Genomic DNA, 20,749 nt, shown 5'->3' with positions numbered 1-20,749 from the left:
AGAGTACATCATTAGTTTCTGATGTAGTGTTCAGTGATTCACTAGTTGCGTATAACACCCAGTGCTCATCACATGATGTGCCCTCTTAATACCCATCACCCAGTTACCCCACCCCCCCACCCAAGTTCCATTTATGTAGGTACCTATAGGAAACCTCACGGATTTCTCCCCAACACACAAATCTCATAAGCTGAAATCCAAGCTGATCTTCCTCTCTCAAAACAACCTTTTGAATCATTATTACAAAGAGCCTTATCATATTCACAGGCATCAGGCTTCAACCACTTGGAAACATCTGTACAACTTTTCCTCCGCCCCACGTGTAATCTTTCATAAAACATTACCCGTGGTGAGTGGATCTATTTTCGACTTTTTTAAACAAAAGTTCTTTGGATTGTCCCATTTTTGCTTCCACAAAATTATATCCTTGACTCCTAATGGCTAGACCCCTGACACAACATATGACCAGGCTTCCTTGCTTCTGGGCTCTCTCAGCTTGAGATCATCTGTCTGAAGTCAGGTTCACTAGAAGCAAAGTCTGAGACGAGAGTTCTTGTTCATGTGACTGATTAAGGGGGTCCTCTCAGGAGAAGGGGGAGTAGGGGCAGCTGATACAGCAGGGGCAGAATGCTCACAAAAATTACGCTCCCAACCAGAGACCAGCTTGAATCTGGAAACTCAATGACACAGGGAAGCTTTGGAGAATCAATGACAAGATAGAGTTGATTCCATCTTGAGACGAGGGCACCAGCAATCTGTAAGGCTTTGACATCAATGTACCTGATGGGTGGGATGTCTTACCCCACCACCCCCCTCCAGAGGGTTCAATTAGCCAAGGGCAGCTCTCCAGAGACAGGACAGCTGTGGGGTGCAGTCATACTCAGAGCAGCAGGGGGTTGAGTGAGACTGTGGTGGAGGATATCAGGGCACCGACATCCCCGACACCAGTGGTTCTCAAAGTATGGTCCCTGGACCAGCAGCAACACCACCCAGGAATTGTTTGACATGCAAATTGCTCGGCCTCACCCAAGATCCCCTGCATCAGAAACTCTGGGGTGGGACAAAACAATCCCAGCCTTTAGCCCAGCCTCCTAGGTGATTCTGAAACACACTCAAGTTTGCATCACCTACATCGTCCAACACAGAGCATGTAAATATGTCGTAAGCCCCATACGAGTATTTCTTCACAAATCAAGAGCCTGTAGTAACTCTTTATTATTGTCTATATCAAAAATAAACCCCCAAAATTAACAACAAAGGCTTCCACTGAATTAGACACTTTCTGTCCCTCCAAAAGCCTATCTGAGCCACCCCTTTTTCTTTGTGGCTAGTTTTCACAGAATCGCAGAATATTGAAAGAGAACTTTGAGATTAATTAATCTAGCTCCCACCTTTTTGCAAATGAAATGGCAGAGTCCCCCCCAAAATTGTAAGCATCTTGACCAACATGACACAATGGAACTTGGGACTCCTTATTGCAAGTTTAATGCTTTTTGTGATATACTATGCCAACTTCACTCCAAATGAAGAGAATCCATTATAACACTTAGTCACAACTTCCTTGGCTTTACCTTTTTGTGTTTGTGTTTTTACCTGCAGTTAACACACCGGCCTAACGTTTTTCAATCTAGTTCCCTTACCTCCTCCAGGAAAACGCCCGTGACAGATGTGGCATATTGTGTTATTATTTATCAAATATTCACTATCCCCTCCCCTCCCTCCATGGGAAGAATAAATTTCCTTGCCCCACTGGCGTTGGTGTTGGCCCTGGCTGTGGAGCAGGAGGAGATGCAATGTACACAGAGTCAAGGCACACTGTTTGGACCCAGCATTCCTGTTCTCTGCAACAAGAACAAGTCTCAAGTAGGAGGTGCCCTAGGGACCTGAACCATGGAGACACATGGGTCAGACTTAAACCTGAGTGCCGCAAGCCTCACCCAACAGATGCTTAGTGAAACACCCTCTGGTTGTCTGCTGCAGCATGGCCACACAACCACAGGAGTCAGTGTGTACTGATCGGACGCTGGAGGCCAGCGTGTTGCATGCACGGTACATGCACCGACCCATGTAATTTCACAGTAGCCCTACAAAATGGGTGTCATGATTCGGCCCATTTTACAAATGAGACAAGAAAAAATGATGTAACTTGCCCTAAGCCACATTGATGGGATACAACCAGGACACCTACTTCTGAAGGTCATTCTGTCCTCTATTCTGTGGGCAACATTTCAGGCATTTGGTTACTTCTGTGTCCCTCCCTTCCCTGGCTTCTCAGATTTCTGCAGGAATTCCTATAGCTTTGCCCTGGTCCCATGGTACTGAGTCATAAAGGACTCTTAATATATCTCCCTGCCCATGTGGAGGGGCCAGATATGGCATGGTCCACATGCCACATACTCCTATAAGAAGGAGTTCGATAAGTATTGGTTAAGTGACAACTCCTGATGGCCCTAACTTGGCTCTCAGCGCCAAGCTTGGCCTCTCCACTGAGCTCCCATCCCTCCCAGAACTTCCCCAAACCCCAGAGGCAGCACAGCTGTCTCCAACTTGTCGACCAGCTCTCCAGGGCCAAACCCTCAACCCGGTGTCTTGGTCTCCTGTGATCTGTCCTCAGAATCTCTTTTCTACCTCCTTTTTCTCCTCTCCCTGGGTTCACCCCATGTTCCACTCAAGCACAACAGTCTCACTCCTGAGCATGCCATTCCCTCTAGCTTGAGTGGCCCTTCCTACTCTAACCACAGGTGCAAATGCTTCCCACCCTGAAGGCCCTCTCCGCACACCACTCTTCTCCAGCCCCTCAGCTGAGCATCATCTCCTTCCCTATTCCGGGCTTCAACAGCACATCTCTGACTCTGGGTGTTTGTATTTAGCTTATGGCATTCCACTCAAGTCAACCAATGCTCTATGTGCATGCCTATTTCTGTTGCTGCTATCAGCTTCTTAAAGCTAGGATCCATGTCAAATTCATCTAGACCCGCTCAGAAATAGCTAGCACGATGACTTGCAAATAGTAGGCATTTGATAAATATTTCTACCATGAATAAGTGATGTTAAAACTCACTTGCATAAATGAGGTATTCACCATGAGCTTGTTGTAAAGGGAGTTGAGTGACGGTGTGCAGCAGGATCAATCACCGAGGGCACATCACGCCAGCTTCCCATCAGCAGATGTCACCCATTGTAGAGCAGCATGCAGCCCAGTTCAGGTACTGTTGCCAAACAGAAGGATCTCTTGGCAGGAGTGTTGGCACACTCGGTGTTCTGCAGGCTGCGCCGCTGAACCAGCTCCTCCACTGGCAAATGAGCCTTCTCAGAACTGGCTTATGCCACCCTCCAAAGGCCTCCTGCCACGCAAACAGATGGGCACAAATGTAAGTGCAGTGGGTAGCAAGCGTGCACATCCGGGCGGAGCTCCCGATAAAAGATTTGTCTCTCATACATGGCATCACCCCATCCAAACAGAAAAGCACACTGCTGTGTCATGTGAGGTGTGGTGAAGGAATTATTCTTGAATTCTAATCTTGGAACCCATTAATTAAAGAGTCCCAGACCCAGAAGTGGGAGAGAAGATGAGAAAGAGCTGAAAGAAGATACCGTCTCCCTTTCAAGCTTGGGCTGGTGGCATCGAGGAGCTGGAGAGAGATGTTTCCAGGCGGAGTTCAGATTTAAGACTTGTCTTTAAGCAGCAGCTAAATCCTTGACTGGGACTCCTGTGGCTGCCAGCAAGGCAAGGGAACATGAGACATTTCTCTCAGGGACTGGTGTCTCTCAGGGCCTCACACATGGGGGTGAATAAAAGTTTAAACTCTTCCCATCTGAGCCAAGATCTGTAAACCACGTTCCAACAGTGTGGGTTCAGAGAGGAGAGGGCACTCTCTTGCCCACCTTATTGAGAACCCGGTTGCAGTACTGTCCAAACTCAAGCTGAAAACCTTTATTGACTCAGAGGTTATCTTAATCGTCTGATGGCCTGAGCTGGCTAGACAAAACATTCAGGGGTGGGAGCAGCCAATGTGGCCTTTGGAGGACGTTACAATTTTAAAAGCTTGCAATTGACAAAGAGACAATACCACCTACAACTCTAAAGCACTTTAATTCTGTTTTTTGGTTTGGGTTTGTTGTGGGGGTTTTTTGAGACACTAAAGACAGAGAGGAACTGTATTGATCTACTTAGTCAGTAGATCTCACAAGTAATTTCTTCCGCTGGGGTTTGTGTTTTTGCTTTTCCTTTCCAAACTCTAAATGTACCCATGACTTATTTGGAACACAAGAAGTGCAGCTTGAATCTCCCAGTTGGTCATGTGCAGAATGTGCCAAACAGCTACAGAACCATGGGGAAGCCGCACGATGGAAAGCAGATCATCTGGCAAAATAACTGTCCAGTGGCCAGCAGGTGACCCAGTTGCTGGACCAATATGCTGCCCAGTACTGGAAGGTGCTCAATCTCAGAAATGGGCTATAAATGTTTAGTCGGAGCTGTACCATTTGGAAGCTGAGAGCCTTAAAGACCTCGGCTCTGCTGGTCACACTAGGGGTGTCAGGTGCTTCTCTGTAGATAAAATCCATGCAGTCTACTTACTGTTGCTTTTTTAAAAGTCACTCTTTGTTTCCAGACAGCACCAGACAGAGGCTTGACTGGGGATTAAGTAGCCACCATGAAGGTGGTTCACAGACATTAATAAAGAATAAGAGAGAAAAGAAGAAAAGTTTAAACATCCACGGTAGAAGGGATAGCTCACCGTGACAGCCTGAGATGTTGCATTTCTTAAACAGTGGAGGGTAATATACAGCCCCACAGTGCATCATAGTGGTACTTGAAAGCTTTTTCTGCAAGAAAAAAAAATTATTTTTAATAATGAGTCAAGCCTTGGCCTCTGAGGTGTTTTACATAAAAGGTTTTGAAGAAATTAACTTCTAATTTTATTTACTGATATACACGCACTTTTAGATCTTCAAAAGTATTCAGGACTCACCTGTTTTTCAGTTAGAGTTAGTCTGAGAGTTTGACGTTAGGATCTTTGGATGACTTAATTTTAGATCATAAGTGTGTCCAAACTCAACTTCACTGCCCAGAATTTTTTTTTTCATTCGCTACTCTTTCAGGCAGGAAGTCACTACAATGTTCATTTGTCTGGTAGCGGGATGAATGGCCAACTCCTGGCATGAACAAGTTGAAGAAGCTATAATTTGCTCCCTGTTTCCCTTGAAGGTCACTAAATTTAATACTGTGATTGAAACCCAGGGCCTTCTATAAATCTCCAGAGAACTGTGATTCCTAAAAAAGCAGATAATTTGGGCAGATATGTTGACCCGTGCACACATGTTAAGCAATTATAAATTGTTTCCTTTCATCTGTCTCAGAAGTAATCTATAGCAAGACTCCAAAATATAAATCCTCTCTAAAATGAGACAGCCAGGGAATAGCCCGTGAGGATTGGTGGGTTCACCCACAGCGCTGACACCCCTGTGTGGCTTCAGATGATGACAGATGGCACTGATGCTCAGCCTTGGCTTGATTTGAACTGGTGGCTTCTGTCTCTGGCTTCCTTCTCGAAGGCAAAGAACAACAAAACATGTCTCATTTATTCCATTGGCATCTTTCCCAGTCAATGAATGAGGATGACACTTCTCCCAGGTAACCATCTCGAAGTTCTCCGGCTGAGCTAGTTAGTACAGAAAATGTTTTGCTTTGGAAAATACATAATAAAATCATTCTTCTACTTTGTGCCTGGAGGAAAGGTAGGGCATTTAAGACAAAGTAGTTCTGCCTTTGCTTCTCCCGGTCCATGTAATCTTTGATATCCTAGAATGGAAAAGTGGTTGTACCCCTGGATACACGTGAAGCCATCAGAGGTCTCTAGAACCTCAAACTGGGGAACTAGGGGTGCATCTGCCGGAATGTATCTTTGTTGGGGTAATAGAGACTCAGGGCAGGATGCAAATGGGTGTGTAAACATATCTGAGGCAGAAGAAGGGAGGCAGAGTGACCAATAGTGAAGGGTCATGATAGGAAACAATGTTTGAGAGTGATGAGAAGGTCGAAGGTACTAACAAGTACTGAATCCCAAGTCCACGTCCCTATAATTTCCATTGGCCTAAATTGAAAGGGTTCTCCCTATTTTTAGTTACCCTTCATTTCACTATAACTCATGCTGTCTCCCTATATTAGTTTGCTAGAGCTTCTGTAACAAAGTACCATAGACTAGGTGGTTCAAACAACTGAAATTTAGTGTCTCACAGCACTGGAGGACAGAAATCCAAGATCAAAACGTTATCAGGGTTGGCTCCTTCTGAGGCTCTGAGCCAGGATGTTCTCTTGGCTTCTGGAGGTCAGCTAGATGGAATCATTAGTGTTCCTTGGCCAAAGAAACATCACCCTGATTTCTGTCTTCATGTTCATATGTAATTCTCCCTGTGCATGTGTGTATGTGTGTGTGTCTTTGTGTGTAAATTTCCCCTTTCAATAAGGATAGCAATTATAATGAATTAGCAGCCCACCCTGTTCATTAAGAGCTCATCTTAATCAATTATATCTGCAACAACCCTATTTCCAAGGTCATATTCTGAGGTATTGAGGGTTAGGACTTCAATATATAAATTTGAAGAGGGCACTATTTAACTCATAATCCTCCCTAAAGTAACATTTCTATAACAGTCTGTATCTTCCTTCTCAGGCTGAGGGATCAGGGCCTCACCAATCAGAGTTACAATAAGGGACAGAGGCTGTTTGATGTAGTATAAGACCACAGATCCAGGGACATGATCAAACTGCAGAAGCAAAAAGGAAATCAGAAACCCATTAGCTAAAAAAAGAAAGTCAGGTGTATTGCCAAGCCAAAAGGACCAGAAACAAGTATCAAAGTTAAGATAAGAATAAAGGAAGTTGTAAAATTGGATTCAACATAAATATACAAAAAGCAGGAAAGGGTAAATAAATGTACAATTATCAAACTAAAGTTTTGGTATTTTTCTCACTCCAAAGGGCTATTCATGCTTTATTGGATGGCTATCCAGCCTATTCTAACAGGGTTGAGAATCCTACATAACAGGAGTTGAGTTCTATTTTCTCAAATCTTCAGACACCAACTCTTTGAAAAGAAAAGATACTAAGTTTATACTGCAATAAATTAATATGTAGGTTGTGATTTCTAAGATAGCTCTTAAAAATGAGACAGAATATTTCACTTCAAAACAAGAAGATACAAAAAAAGATTGATAAGAAATATTCAGTCACACAAAATAAGACAATAAATAAGAGAAAAAGAAAAGACAAATAAATGACAAAATGAAAGTACAACAAAACAATGATACCTCTAAACTCTAACATATATTAAATTTAAGTGGATTAAATGTTCCAGGAAAAAGCAAAGATCATGCAATAGATTTCTAAAATCCTTCTATATGTTGTGCATAGTAGATCCATCCAAAACATAAGGATCCAGAAATGTTGGATAAAAGGATTAAAAAATATATACCATGTGATTCTAACCAAAAAAGAAAACCCATTGCTCTTATACCATTAGGTAAAATAGACTTTAAGGTAAAATAGACTTTAAGGCTGTTATACCATTAGGTAAAATAGACTTTAAGAATTTAAAAAATAATAAATATTTTATAGATAAAGAGGGTTCTCTTATAGTTATCGAGGATTTAATTCATCAGGAAGACATAAACATTTTAATTCATATGTGCCTATAGTGGGCTGAATAGTGGCTCCTAAAAAGATATTTCCCCATGGTAATGTCCAGAACTGGTAAATGCTACCTTATTTGGAAAACTTCTCCTGAGGATGATTAAAAATAATTAAAAGCAAGAAAACCCAAATACCCAATATCAAGAATTAAAAATCCTAAACAAATATCAGCACATTGATTCAGCAATTTATTTTTTTTAAATAGAGTACCTAATGTTCAAGAATACACCCAGTGCGTTTATTCTTTAAAACAAAACAAGATTTATGTATTTATTTCAGAGAGAGAGAGAGAGAGAGAGAAAGAAAGAGCAGGGGGAGGGGCAATGAGACAATCTTCAAGCAGACTCCCCACTGAATGTGGAGCCCTACACGGGGCTTGATCTCATGACCCATTAGATCATGCCTGTGATGAAGCCAAGAGTCGGACCCTTAACTGCCTGAGTCACCCAGTTTCCCTATCAGTGTGTTGATTCTAAGAATGCAAGTTTGATTTAATATTAAAAATTAATGCCCCTCGTCTCAAACAGATACAGATTATCCCAGTAAATGCTGTTGACAAAATTCAACATCTAGTCAAGAAAAGATCATATATATAAACAAAGCATAGGAAAGGATTTCCTAAATTTGATAAAGGGTATCTAAAAGCCACTTCCTACTTGGAAGTAAAATGATGAAACTTTTTGCTTTATAATCAGGAATAGGAAAATAATGTTTGTTAGCACTATATCTGCTTAAAGTCGTATTCTAGGGTCTATGCAGCATGGTAAAACTATAAAAAAAATCCATAAAAATTTAAAAGGGAGTTTCCAAGATCTGTTTCTTTGAAGAGAGTATGATTGCATTTGTAGAAAACACAAAATAATCTAAAGATGCTAACTAGAAATTATAAATGAGTTAGCAAGTTTGCTCAATTAGGGCCTTATAGAAATAAATTGCATACAAAAATATGCAAAAGCACGTGTAAAAATCAAAAGCACATAAGATCTATTGTATTAATACAATCAGTATGTTGTACTAGCATCAAACATTTAGAAAATGAATTTTTTTAAAATTTCACTCATAGTAGCATCAAAACACATAATATTCTTAGGAATCACTATTAAAAAGACACCCTGATCTCTACAATATAAACTACAAACATAGCTGAGAGAAATCAACGAATTAAATAAATGGAGAAATAAGCCATGTTCCTAAATTATAAGACTCAATAAAGTTAATAGAGTCAATATAGTTAAATGCCAATTCTTCCAGATCAATGTAAAGATATAATGCATTTCCAATCAAACTCCAGCAGGTTTTTGTTTTGTGTTTGTTTCCTTTTTTAAAAAGACTTATTTATCTACTTTAGAGAGAGAGAGCACGAGCGGGAGGGGCAGTGGGAGAGGAACAGAGAATCTCAAGCAGACTCTGTGCTGAATGCAGAGCCTGGTGCAGGGCTCAATCTCATAACCCTGAGATCATGACCTGAGCTGAAATCAAGAGTCAGACACTTAACCAAACATACCACCCACGTGTCCCAAACTCCAGCAGGTTTTTTAAAGTGTGTATGGAAATGGAAGAACATAGTAGAACCAAAACAATTTTGTGAGGTAAGAACAAAGTTTAAGGATTTACCCAACCTGGTTTAAGACTTACTATAAGTCGATAATAATGAATACAGTTTGGTTCTGACAAAAGAAATATACAAATGCAGCAGAATAGCAAGTCCAGAAGCAGATCCATATATATTGTCAATAGGTCTTTTTACAAAGTTGTCAAGGCAATTCAGTATGGAAGGGAAAGTTCTCAACAAATGATGCTGGATCTACTGGATATCCATATAGAATAAAAGAAAAAAAAAAGAGCACCAATCCTTACTTCACACCACACATAAAAATAGACTCAAAATAGATCATAGACCAAAGGGTAAAGCCTAAACTCTAAAACTTCTAAAAGAAAACAGCAGAAAATTTTTGTGACCCTGTATTAGGCAAAGATTTCTCAACTAGAACTCAAAAAGCATAAAATGGAAAAAGAAAAAAATATTCATCTCTATTTTTTTTAAGATTTTATTTATTTATTTGACAGAGAGAGACACAGCGAGAGAGGGAACACAAGTAGGGGGAGTGGGCGAGGGAGAAGCAGGCTTCCCGTGGAGCAGGGAGCCCAATGCGGGGCTCGATCCCAGGACCCTGGGATCATGACCTGAGCCGAAGGCAGACACTTAAGGACTGAGCCACCCAGGTGCCCCACATTCATCTATATTTAAAGCTTCTGTTCTTAGATGTAATTTAAAAGGTAAAAAGGCAAAGTCAGGGTGGGAGACAATATGGGCAAGACGTGTCATCTGACAGAAGTCTTGTAGAAAGAATAGATAAAGAACTGCCACAGCCAATGCTTAAGAAGACAAAGAACCCAATTTTTTAAATGGGCAAAGGATTCGAACACTTTACCAATGACGATACACAAATGGCCAATAAGTGGCTGCCTGGGGACAGGGATGGAGGTGGAGATGGATCCCAGAGGAGCACAGGGAGTCTGGTGGGGGTGATGGAAGTGTTTACCATGTTTGTGGTGATGGTTTCATGGGTATGTACGTATGTCAAAACCGATCATGTTGTAGACTTTATTTTTTTAAAGATTTATTTATTCACTTTTGGTGGTGGGAGAGGAGGAGCAGAGGAAGAGCGGAGAGGGAGAAACCTAAAACAGACTCCCCGCTGAGCACGGAGCCCAACTTGGGGCTCAATCTCATGATCCTGAGATCATGACCTGAGCTGAAATTAAGAGTCGGCCCCTTAACGGACTGAGCCACCCAGGCGCCCCCGGATTGTAGACTTTAAATACATATGGCTTATTTTATTTCAGTGAAACCTCAGTGAAGTTGTAAAACATCTATTTTACATACATATGAAATAGTTTTACACAAATATCACAATACACAAAAAATAAAGCTTTTTAAAAATGATGCCATGGATAATAACATCAAAAAATATGAAAATATAAAGAAAACCTGTAACAAAACATGTATAAGACCTCTTCGGAGAAAATCATCAAACTTTATCAAAAGACATTAAAAGACTTAAATAAATAAATTACCACGTTCATGGAATAAAAGCTTCAATAGTTTAAAGATTTTTAATTTTTTTATTTTTTTTAAGATTTTTTTAATTTATTTATTGAGAGAGAGAGAATGATAGAGAGCATGAGAAGGGGGAGAGTCAGAGGGAGAAGCAGACTCCCCGCTGAGCAGGGAGCCCGATGCGGGACTCGATCCCGGGACTCCAGGATCATGACCTGAGCCGAAGGCAGTCGCTTAACCAACTGAGCCACCCAGGCACCCAGTTTAAAGATTTTTAAAGATGTCCATTCCTCAAATTAATGATGCCCTAAATGCATCCCCAGTCAACACACTAGCAGGTTAATATGGGTGTGAGCGTGAGTGGAAGTTGACAAGCTGATTCTAGAACACAGATGAAAATGCCAAGGCCCAAGGATAGCCAAGACACTGATGGAGAAGAACAAGGTGTTAAGACGTGCTCTACAGATATCAAGCCTGGTTATAAATCTCAGGTAATGAAGACACATCGGTGCTGGTGCGGACACAGACAAAGTGACAAATGAAACAGAATATATAGCCTGAAAACATACACATGCTCGTGGGGATAGTGGATAAATGGCAGGGATAGCATTGCAAAGAAGTAGGAGAAGATGGACTTTTCAATAAACCGTGCAGAGATCATCAGATATCCATAGGTGAAAAAGGAAATGGAACCCTTCACACCACACCACAGAAAAAAATTCCAGTTTAATCTAAATGCTAAGTGCCAAAACCCAAAATATAAAACTTTTAGTTGATAATATATGAGAATATTTTTGATACTAAATAGTCTGCTCAGGCTGCCATAACAAAACACAACAGGGCGCCTGGGTGGCTCAGTTGGTTAAGCGACTGCCTTCGGCTCAGGTCATGATCCTGGAGTCCCGGGATCGAGTCCCGCATCGGGCTCCCTGCTCAGCGGGGAGCCTGCTTCTCCCTCTGACCCTCTTCCCTCTCGTGCTCTCTCTCATTCTCTCTCTCAAATAAATAAAATCTTTAAAAAAAAAAAAAAAACACAACAAGACTGGGTCACTTAAACAACAGAATTTTTTTTCTTGCAGTTCTAGAGGCTGGAAGTCCAAGATCAAAGTGCCAGCAGTTGGTTTCCTCCAAAACCTTTCTCTGGCTTGTAGACCACCACCCTCTTATTGTTTCTTCAACAGATCTTCTCTGTGTGTGCATCCCTGGTACCTTGGGGTCTGTCCACATTTCCTCTTCTAATAAGGACACCAGTCAGATTGGATTAGGGCCCACACGTAAGATCTCACTTAACCTTGATTACCTCCATAAAGGCCCTACCTCCAAGTGCAGCTATATTCTAAGCTCCTGGGGGTTAGGGCTTCAAGGCATAAATTTGGGGAGGGGGGCATAATTCAGCCCATAACAGATACCTTGGGGTAGATAAAGACATAACATCTTGCTTAAACAAGACAAAAAATGCAAAAACCATTAAAAAACTGATGAATGTCCTTGATTTACACTTAAGAATTTCTGTTATAAAGCTCATAAAAAGACAAACTAGAAAAGAACACTTCTGCTGCATTTATAACCGACAAGAGACTGCTATACAGAATATGTAAAGAATTTCTACAAACCAATAAGAGAAAGACCAAACAAACACGTATAAGGCCTCTACCACTCAAAAGGGAAAAAGGGGGCAATAGACCAAAACAAGAACTTCAAAAAGAAGAAAATCAAATATCAGAATACACAATAAAAGGTGCTTCCAGCTCCTTCCTAATCAAGAAATGCAAATGAAATTAGCAAGACTTGACGTCTTACAATTATTGAGTATTGAGGATGTGTAGCGAAGGAGCGTCCCATACAAAGCCAAGGGGGCTGTAAATGGCACAAATACTTTGTAAAACAATTTGCATTATCTAATAAAGTTGAAGATAAGCCTATTCTGTGACTGGGTAGCTTTTTTCTTGGGTATAAACCCAGAGAAACTTCTAGTATGTATATATGCATACAGGTAGGACTGGAAGCAACATAAATGTCCAACAAAATTCAGCTAGATTTTTAAAAAGATGGTGCAATATTCACTTGGTAGAAGAGTCTATAATAATGAGAATACAGGAACGACAGTCACATATAGCATCTTCATGAAGCTTACAAACAATTTTGAGTAAATGAAGTCAGACAAAACGATACTTTCACTATGATTCCATTTATGTTTAATTCAAGAACAAGGAAATCTCAACTAGATTGTTTAGGGATCATTTGTAAGAGACAAACTATTTTTAAAAAGCAAGGATGTGATTATCAAAAATACCAGGACAGGGTTTAGCCTCTGGGGGAGCAATAGATTTGAAAAGGAAATTTGGAGCCTGGTAAGTTTCTATGTTCTCAGCTCTGTGGCTATTACAAGGGTGTTTGCTTTATAAGTGTTCATCAAACAACAATTTATACAGATTGTATGTACTTTCTGTACGCTATATTTCAAAATAAAACAAGGAAAAATAATTTACCAAAAAAGAACGTGTCTAGGAAGTCTTGGACTTCAAAAATGAAAGCGAGAATTTGTAGGTAGCAGATAATCCGTGTAATCCTGCCCGACTGGGTATCTGATGTGGTGTCGGCTGCTGGTTTTCACGTCCCAGTCACCAAGCGGGAGACGGATTTAATAGCTGTGTTTAAAGTGTCAGATGCAAGAACAGTAACAGTCTTATTTTTTACTAATTCCCTCCAAGCTCAAGAACCTTTTCGTTATAATGGTCTATTTTCCTGTCTATCAGAGACAATTAACCTCCCACCTAACAGCAGCCAAGGTCTTATGCCAGCCCCTCCCTTGGGCCCCTGGAATTGACCTCCAGTCCTATCCAACTGGGACTGGAATCACCGCATGGCCAGGGTAGTCAAGAAGGAAAGCCACAACAGCAATCCAACAAAAGCAAAGATACAGAATGATGGGAGATGTCAGTCGTAGAGAGAAAAGCTTCAGGAATTAAGGGCAACAAAAAGAGCTTGCTACAGCCAAGACACACTTCCATTCACAAACTGCATTTTGTTTTTCAGACAATGAGTTCCTCCTTGCTTAAGAACTGAAAATTCAGCTTTCTTTCGGAGGTGCATGATTTTCAAATTGATGTAAGGACCCCAGATGCTTTTGCTTACAGCGTCTTATTGATTACTGTGTTCTGCTCCCTGCAAACCTTAGATCTATTGGAATCTAACTAATTGGGGAGTGTCTGTTGTTCTGGTTTCAAAGCAATTCTGTCCTGAGTCACACACAACAAGCCAAATGCTGAGGGACCGGATAAAAGCTGGCCATTAGAAACCTCAGGTGCTGCTTATTTCTTCCACAAAATTGAATATATTCCTCCAGCTCTCGTCAACAAAGGCGCATCGAGAACCGTATTCTCACCGTCTGGATGAGAACCCGAGCGAGTGGGTGGATGTCTGAGTCATAATTAGAACAGCAAGGACGGTAATCCGTGCCTCTCACAGGATTCACTGAAAAAACTGAATGAATAAAAATGAGTTGAAACCAGTAGTAAAAAGGAGCTGAAAGTACCATGTGTATTGTTGTGGAATATTAAGTCAACAATCCCATGGTGGATCTCCTGCCCCAGAAGTCTAACACATTATCTGGCAGGCTGTGAATTCCCAGAGACCTAATCCAGGAGAGAGAGAGAGAGAGAGAGAGAGAGAGAGAGAGAGAGAGTCTGTGGGAGAAACCATGATCTAACTACCCTTCCACTAAAGAAGCAAATAGTCCACTGAACCTTTGGGGAATCAGGTGCCAAAGCTGGTTATTGTGGCAAACGTTCTTGCTGCCCTCTCCTAGAAATGACACCACCGGTCAGGGCAGCTCACTGTCCAGATCTGCCCTCCCCATGCTCTCAGCCGGTGCTGCCCGCCACCACGAGAGGCTTGTCATCACCATTCTGACCTCACCCCATCCCCTCCTCCCACAGCCCATCTGCTTGCCCCGCAGCTCATCCCCCAGGCTCTGGGAGGCTTTGAAACTGTCCAAGGCACCAAATAACAAGCCAGATAAAAACTAACAGGAAATAAAAGCCAAGGAACCCAGACTAGGAAGAAGGCTCCCTTCCAATCAGAGCTCCTGGCGCCTTGGGTTAGTTTGGGTCTGCTGAGGATTGGTGTGCAAGGGGTTTATGGGGAGAGAGAGCAGGAAGCAGGAGGAGGCATGAGACTCCGGGGTGAGGCTGTTACAGGGGTGGCGGGGGGAGAAGGACTGGGGAGCAAGAGCCTCAGACTGCAGGAGAAACAGTTTGGCCAAGTGTATGGGCAATGCTGGGGCCGATGTCACCCGCGGGAGGAGTCTCAGCTCATCCCAGGCACTGGCTCTCTGCAGCGTGCAGGAGGGCGGTGGCGGCAGAAATGTGCGGGGGGATCAGAAGGGGCAGCAGGCCAATGGTCAGTTATGCTTCTTCCTGCAGCAGAAGAGAAGTCCGAGCAGACGCCTCTCAAGAAACATGTTCCTTTCTCTATTGGTCACCTGACACACACAAGTCCATTTTTATTGCTTCAAACATAGCACTGAGGTCACAAACTGACAGCAATGGGCAGAATTCACAAAAATGGTTTTTAATTTTTGTATCTGTCTGGTTTGGGACCTGAGGATTGAATAATGTTCTTTAAAACTTAGCTAGTTTCCAACATTTTATTTTTTTAAGATTTTATTTATTTATTTGACAGAGAGACAGAGACACAGTGAGAATGAGAACACAAGCAGGGGGTAGCGGGAGAGGGAGAAGCAGGCTCCCCCGGGGGAGCAGGGAGCCGGATGACGGGCTCCATCCCAGGACCCTGGGATCATGACCTGAGTGGAAGGTAGAGGCTTAACGAGGGAGCCACCCATGAGCCCCAATTATCAACACTTTAAAAGCAAAAGATTTTACATGTTTCAAAAATCCAGGGGCAGCTGGGTGGCTCAGTCGGTTAGGCATCTGCCTTCACTCAGGTCAAGATCCCCGAGTCCCAGGGTGGGGCCCCATATCAGGCTCCCTGCTCTGCTTCCCCCTCTGCCCCTCCCCCTGCTCGTGCTCTCCATCTCAAATAAATAAATAAAATCTTTTTCTTAAAAATCCAGATGTCCAGCTTTTCTTGAAAGGAAATGCATGGGGCTGACATTCCCTCGTGTTGGCAGAAGAGCAGCGTCCCCTCGAGTGTCCTTTCACGCTCCAGCGGGCGCAGCCCCTGCCACCCCTGGACGCTTCCTGCAGCCCACCCACCCATTCACTTCACCCTGGTCGTTTGAGCTTTTGACTTGCGTGTGTCACTGTCAGAATACAAGCATTTCCGAGGCATGATTTTGTTGGTTCGGATCACTGATGTCAACCCCTGGTCTGGAACAGTGCCGGGAACATAGTAGCTGCTAAGTATTTGTCCAAGGAAGCGGCGCGCTACCGGCACTGAGTGTTGGAAGAAATTGCTTGGGTGGGCAGTGGCGACGAAAAAGAGCTTGCTTCCGAGTGTTGTCAGGACGTCGGCTTGTTCAAACCACCCACGCCCGAGCTGGTGGCTGGGAAGGAAGACGAGACCCCAGACAGGGCGGTGGAGTGTGTGCCCTGTTCTCAGGAACGTGGGGGACCTCCGGAGCCCCGGAGGGAGCAGAAAGGGTGCGCGCACCGCAGCAGAAGCTCTACCATTGTGCATCCCGGCCTCTGGCGCAGGAATTTTCTTTCTCCCCCGCGCTGAGAAGAATGGAATCGGTCTGCACGGGGAAACGGTGCTTATTATCTCGGCTCCTGCCCCGGCCCCGGCCCCAGCCCCAGCCCAGCCTGCAGCATGGCTAGGAAATACTCACCGGGCCTCGTTCCAGGGCGGCCGGGGCTGAGGGGTCCTCACCGCAGAGCTAACACACACTTGTGGGGGGATGGAAAGACTCGAGTTCTGTGATGATGTGGGGTGAGGGCCTCAAATGGCGTAAAAAGGCACATGGACAAATGGCAGAAAGCAGAGCGGAACTGCCTGCCAGAGGCAAGTCCCCCGTGGGGTCTTACTTGTTCTGAAAATGACTACCAGATGACCCAGGCCAGCAGGCCCCTACAATCAGATTAGGGGGGGGGGGGGGGGGACACTGGCAAATCCATTAGGAGGAAATGGGGCTCCTTCAAGTCCATTTCACCCGCTAAACACAAGCAATGTTAAGTTTTTAAAAACGAGTCCGTTTTTCATCTCATTTCTCACTGTCTTATATTTGCTACATCCATTTCCAGCTAAGAGAGGAGAGGTTTGTGCTTTGAGACCAACGTTGCTGCTATTATAAAATCAAAGTTGGATCTAAGCCTGACTAGCTCTAGAGAGCTAGAACCTTCCATTTCTGGGCAACTTGCTCTATGGGCCTCATCTGCAGAAAGTTAGCCAGGGGGAAGGGGTGAGGACTCTGACAGAGCACCTTCAAAGCCTCTGAATACAGAGTCCTTTGCATACGTTTTGTCACATAATTCCCTGTTCCAAGAGTGAAGGAGGTTTATAAAGAATCCGCTAGAATGCAAAATAGTGCAGCTGTTATGGAAAACAGTATAGTGGATCCTCAAAAAATAAAAAATAGAACTCCCAAAAGATCCAGCAAGCCCACTGCTGGGCATTTACCTGAATGAACTGCAATCAAGATCTCAAACGCAACTTACCGAATGAGAAAAAATGTATCTGCAAACCATCTGTCTGATATGGGGTTAATATCCAAAACATAGGGGAACTCATACAAACTCAAGAGCAAAAAGACAAACAACCCAATTAAAAATGGGCAGAAGATCTAAATAGACAGAGTTTTAAAGAAAACATCCAGATGGCCAACAGGGACATGGAAAGAGGCTCAACATCACTCAGCATCAGGGAAATTCAAATCAAAACCACAATGAGAAATCACCTCACACCTGTCAGAATGGTCATTACCAAAAACACAAGAATTAAGTGCTGGCAAGGATGTGGGGAAAAAGGGAACTGTGTGCACTGTTGGTGGGAATGCAAACTGGTGCAGCCACTGTGGAAAACAGTATGCAGTTTCCTCAAAAATTAAAAATAGAACTATCCTATGATCCAGCAATTCCACTTCTGGGTATTTATCCAAAGAAAACAAAAATGCTAATGTGGAAAGATATATGCACCCCCATGTTCATTGCAGCATGATTTATAATAGCCAAGATATGGAAACGACTTAAGTGTCCATCGATGGGTGAATGGATAAAGAAGATGTGGTGTATATAAACAATGGAATACTATTCAGCCTTAACAGAATAAAATCTTGCCATTCATGACAACATGAATGGACTTTGAGGGCATTACTCTAAATGAAATAAGTCAGACAGAGAAAGATAAATACAATATGATCTCACTTATATGTGGAATCTAAAAAAAAAAAAACCAAAAAAAAAAAACAACTAAGCTCAAAAAAAGAGGAAAAAGATTGGAGGGGGGGGTGGGGGGGGGGGCCAAATAGATGAAGGGGGTCGAAAGGTACAAACTTCTAGTTATAAAATAAATTAAATCCTGGGGATATAATATACAGCATGGTGACTATAGTTAATAATAATTCTGTGTTGCACATTTGAATGTTGCTAAGAGAGTTAAGTGTTGAAAGTTCTCCTCTAAAGAAAAAATTTTGTGACTACCTGTGGTGGTGGACGTTAACTAGACTTACTCTTGGTGACAATTTCACAGCATACAAATATTGAATCATTATGTTGTACACCTGAAACTGGTAGAATTTTATATGTCAATCATACCTGAACTTTTAAAACAGATCTCAAAGAGATACCTGCACTCCTATGTTCATTGCAGCATTATCCACAATAGCCAAGATACGGAAACAACCTTAATGTCCATCGACAGAGGAATAGATAAAGAAACTCTGCATATGCAGGGATGCCTGGGGGGCTCAGTCAGTTAAACAACTGACTTTTGATTTCAGCAGAGGTCATGATCTCAGGGTCCTGAGATCAAGTCCTGCATCAGGCTCCACGCTGGGTGTGGAGCCTACTTTAAGATTCTCTCTCTCCCTCTCTCTCTGCCCCTCGCCATCCCCCATCCCTCTCTAAAAAAAGGAAAAGAAACTCTGTCTATACACACAATGGAATTCTATTCAGCCATCTAAAAGAAGGGAATTCTACAATATGCAATACGGACAAAAATTGAGGATGTTCTACCAAGTGAAACAAGCCAATCACAGAAAGGCAATACCGCATGATTCCACTTGCAGAAGGTACTGAAATAGAAGCGCTCATAGAATCAGAGAGCAGAATAGTGGCTGCCAGGTGTTGTGGGGGGAGTTACTAATCGATGGTTATAAAGTTTCAGTCACGCAAGATGAAGAGCTCTAGATATCTGCCACACGACACTGTACCTAGAGTCAACGATAATATATTGTATGCTTAAAATTTTGTTAAGACAGTAGATCTCATGTGAAATGTTCTTTCCAAAACTAAATTAAATTAGTAAGAATCTGCTATATTAGAACAGGAGGAATCTTAGCAGTGGGGTGTTCCATCTTTCTCCTTGGCTTATTTTAAACCTGTATCACCTTTCAATGAGCAAAAAAAAAAAAAAAAAATGTGCACATCTTCAAAAGATCCCAACATGGCTCCTAGCTCTACCCCACCTCTGTCTTGAGTCTTTTCACTGTATATCCCCAGCAGCCAATAGATTTTAGAGCTTTATATTCTATAGAGTGTATAATGGAAAGAAGGAAGAGCTTTCTCCTAAATTAAAACTATTCTGCAATATTAAATAGACTTTTCAAACCAAACACTTTCCCCCAAGCGAGAGCCTGATGCAGGCGTTGCTGACCTAGTTCAGCCTCTCATGTTGCACAGACAGCTGCTGAAGCCCACAGATGGTCACTGACCTCTTCTCCCTACTGCTGGGCCCTACCCCTGTGCGTTCTGACTCAGTTTCCTGAGGATTGCTCTCTTGGTACTCACTCAATACTCAATACTCTGTTTTCCAAACACGTGGCTTCAAACACGGAAGCCCATGAATTAGAGAAAACTGTGAAGGTGTTCATATAAACAGTAATCACTCCATTGGCATTACCTTGGTGGAGATGCTGGTATGCAAGGGCCCGTATGAACACACTCCTCCCCTTCCAAAAGCTCTGGCCAATAAAGAACACACTCACAGGATAGTCAGCCTAGTAGAGTCCAGGGTCTGGTCTCAATGCATGGCTGAGCAGTTCCCAGTTACAGGCAGAGGACTGGGTTCTCTGACCAAAGCTACAGCCTAGTTGTTGGGACCAATAGGGGCTTTCTGAGCCCTAGTTTTCCACCCCACCACCCCTCCCCCCACAGTTGAAGACAACTGGTCTCACAAGACTGAGCTGCAGCACAAGAAGCTAAGGACAACTTCCCTAGGGTAGGAAGAGGGAACCCCATCCTACTGCGCTTTCCTCTGGGCAGAAGGCACAGACCGCCAGTTGCACTTGAACACGTACCCGAGGGAGCAGTCCGGGAGCCCAGCTCTGCGAGCGAGTGGCCCACCATCCGCGCAAGAGGAAGAGGCAAGAAACAGAGCATATTCATGCCAACTTTCTCACCCCACAAGAAGAGGTGGCTTCCGCAGAAGTTTCCCCTCCCTTCCAGGAAAGCAAGGGGGCCTACCGTAGAGCCTCCACTTCATCACCCAGTTTCTACACACCTAGAAGATTAAACCCATGAGTGTCATGGTAAAGAAGAAAGGCATTCCTTGCTGCACCAGACACCGTGAGCCATTCCAGAAAGATGGCAAGTGACAGGGCACAGGTGGAAGAGCAAGACCCATAGGAAGGCCCTGTTACAAGTGGAGAGAGAGACACCAACCTGGGGCTGGGATCACAAGGGCACCAGCGAGGTGAAACCCTGTGGTGACTCAGCCGTGGAGGAGGATGGTTGGCCTCCATGTTCCTTCCCCTGTCCTCAGGTCAGGGGGCTCTGCAGGGGGGCCCACCTCCGGGCGGATGAAAGAAGAGCAGGAGCAGTACCGAGAGAAGTAATTCTGCAGGATGGGTCCGGCTGCCGGGGGGAGCGCAGACT

The 20,749-nt window shown here is 43.3% G+C and overlaps 1 long non-coding RNA gene across 1 annotated transcript in view; it reads right to left on the bottom strand.

Annotated features, from left to right (window-relative positions):
* Window positions 1–3,095: 3,095 nt before the first annotated feature.
* The window catches only part of LOC141372416 (uncharacterized), a 146,897-nt gene continuing 129,243 nt past the window's right edge, over window positions 3,096–20,749 (bottom strand). Inside the window, exons 3-4 of the long non-coding RNA XR_012377652.1 lie at window positions 4,740–4,827; window positions 3,096–3,344 (exon numbers count right to left, since the gene is read on the bottom strand). This is a non-coding gene — a long non-coding RNA (uncharacterized lncRNA). The remainder of the gene's footprint in view (window positions 3,345–4,739; window positions 4,828–20,749) is intronic.

This window comes from Callorhinus ursinus, unplaced genomic scaffold, assembly GCF_003265705.2.
Source record: "Callorhinus ursinus isolate GAN/ISIS: 27379988/994484 unplaced genomic scaffold, GSC_fseal_2.0 scaffold3, whole genome shotgun sequence".
NCBI lineage: Eukaryota > Metazoa > Chordata > Mammalia > Carnivora > Otariidae > Callorhinus > Callorhinus ursinus.
The sequence above is the reverse complement of the archived record's forward strand: the minus strand, read 5'-3'. Positions and strand labels throughout refer to the sequence as shown.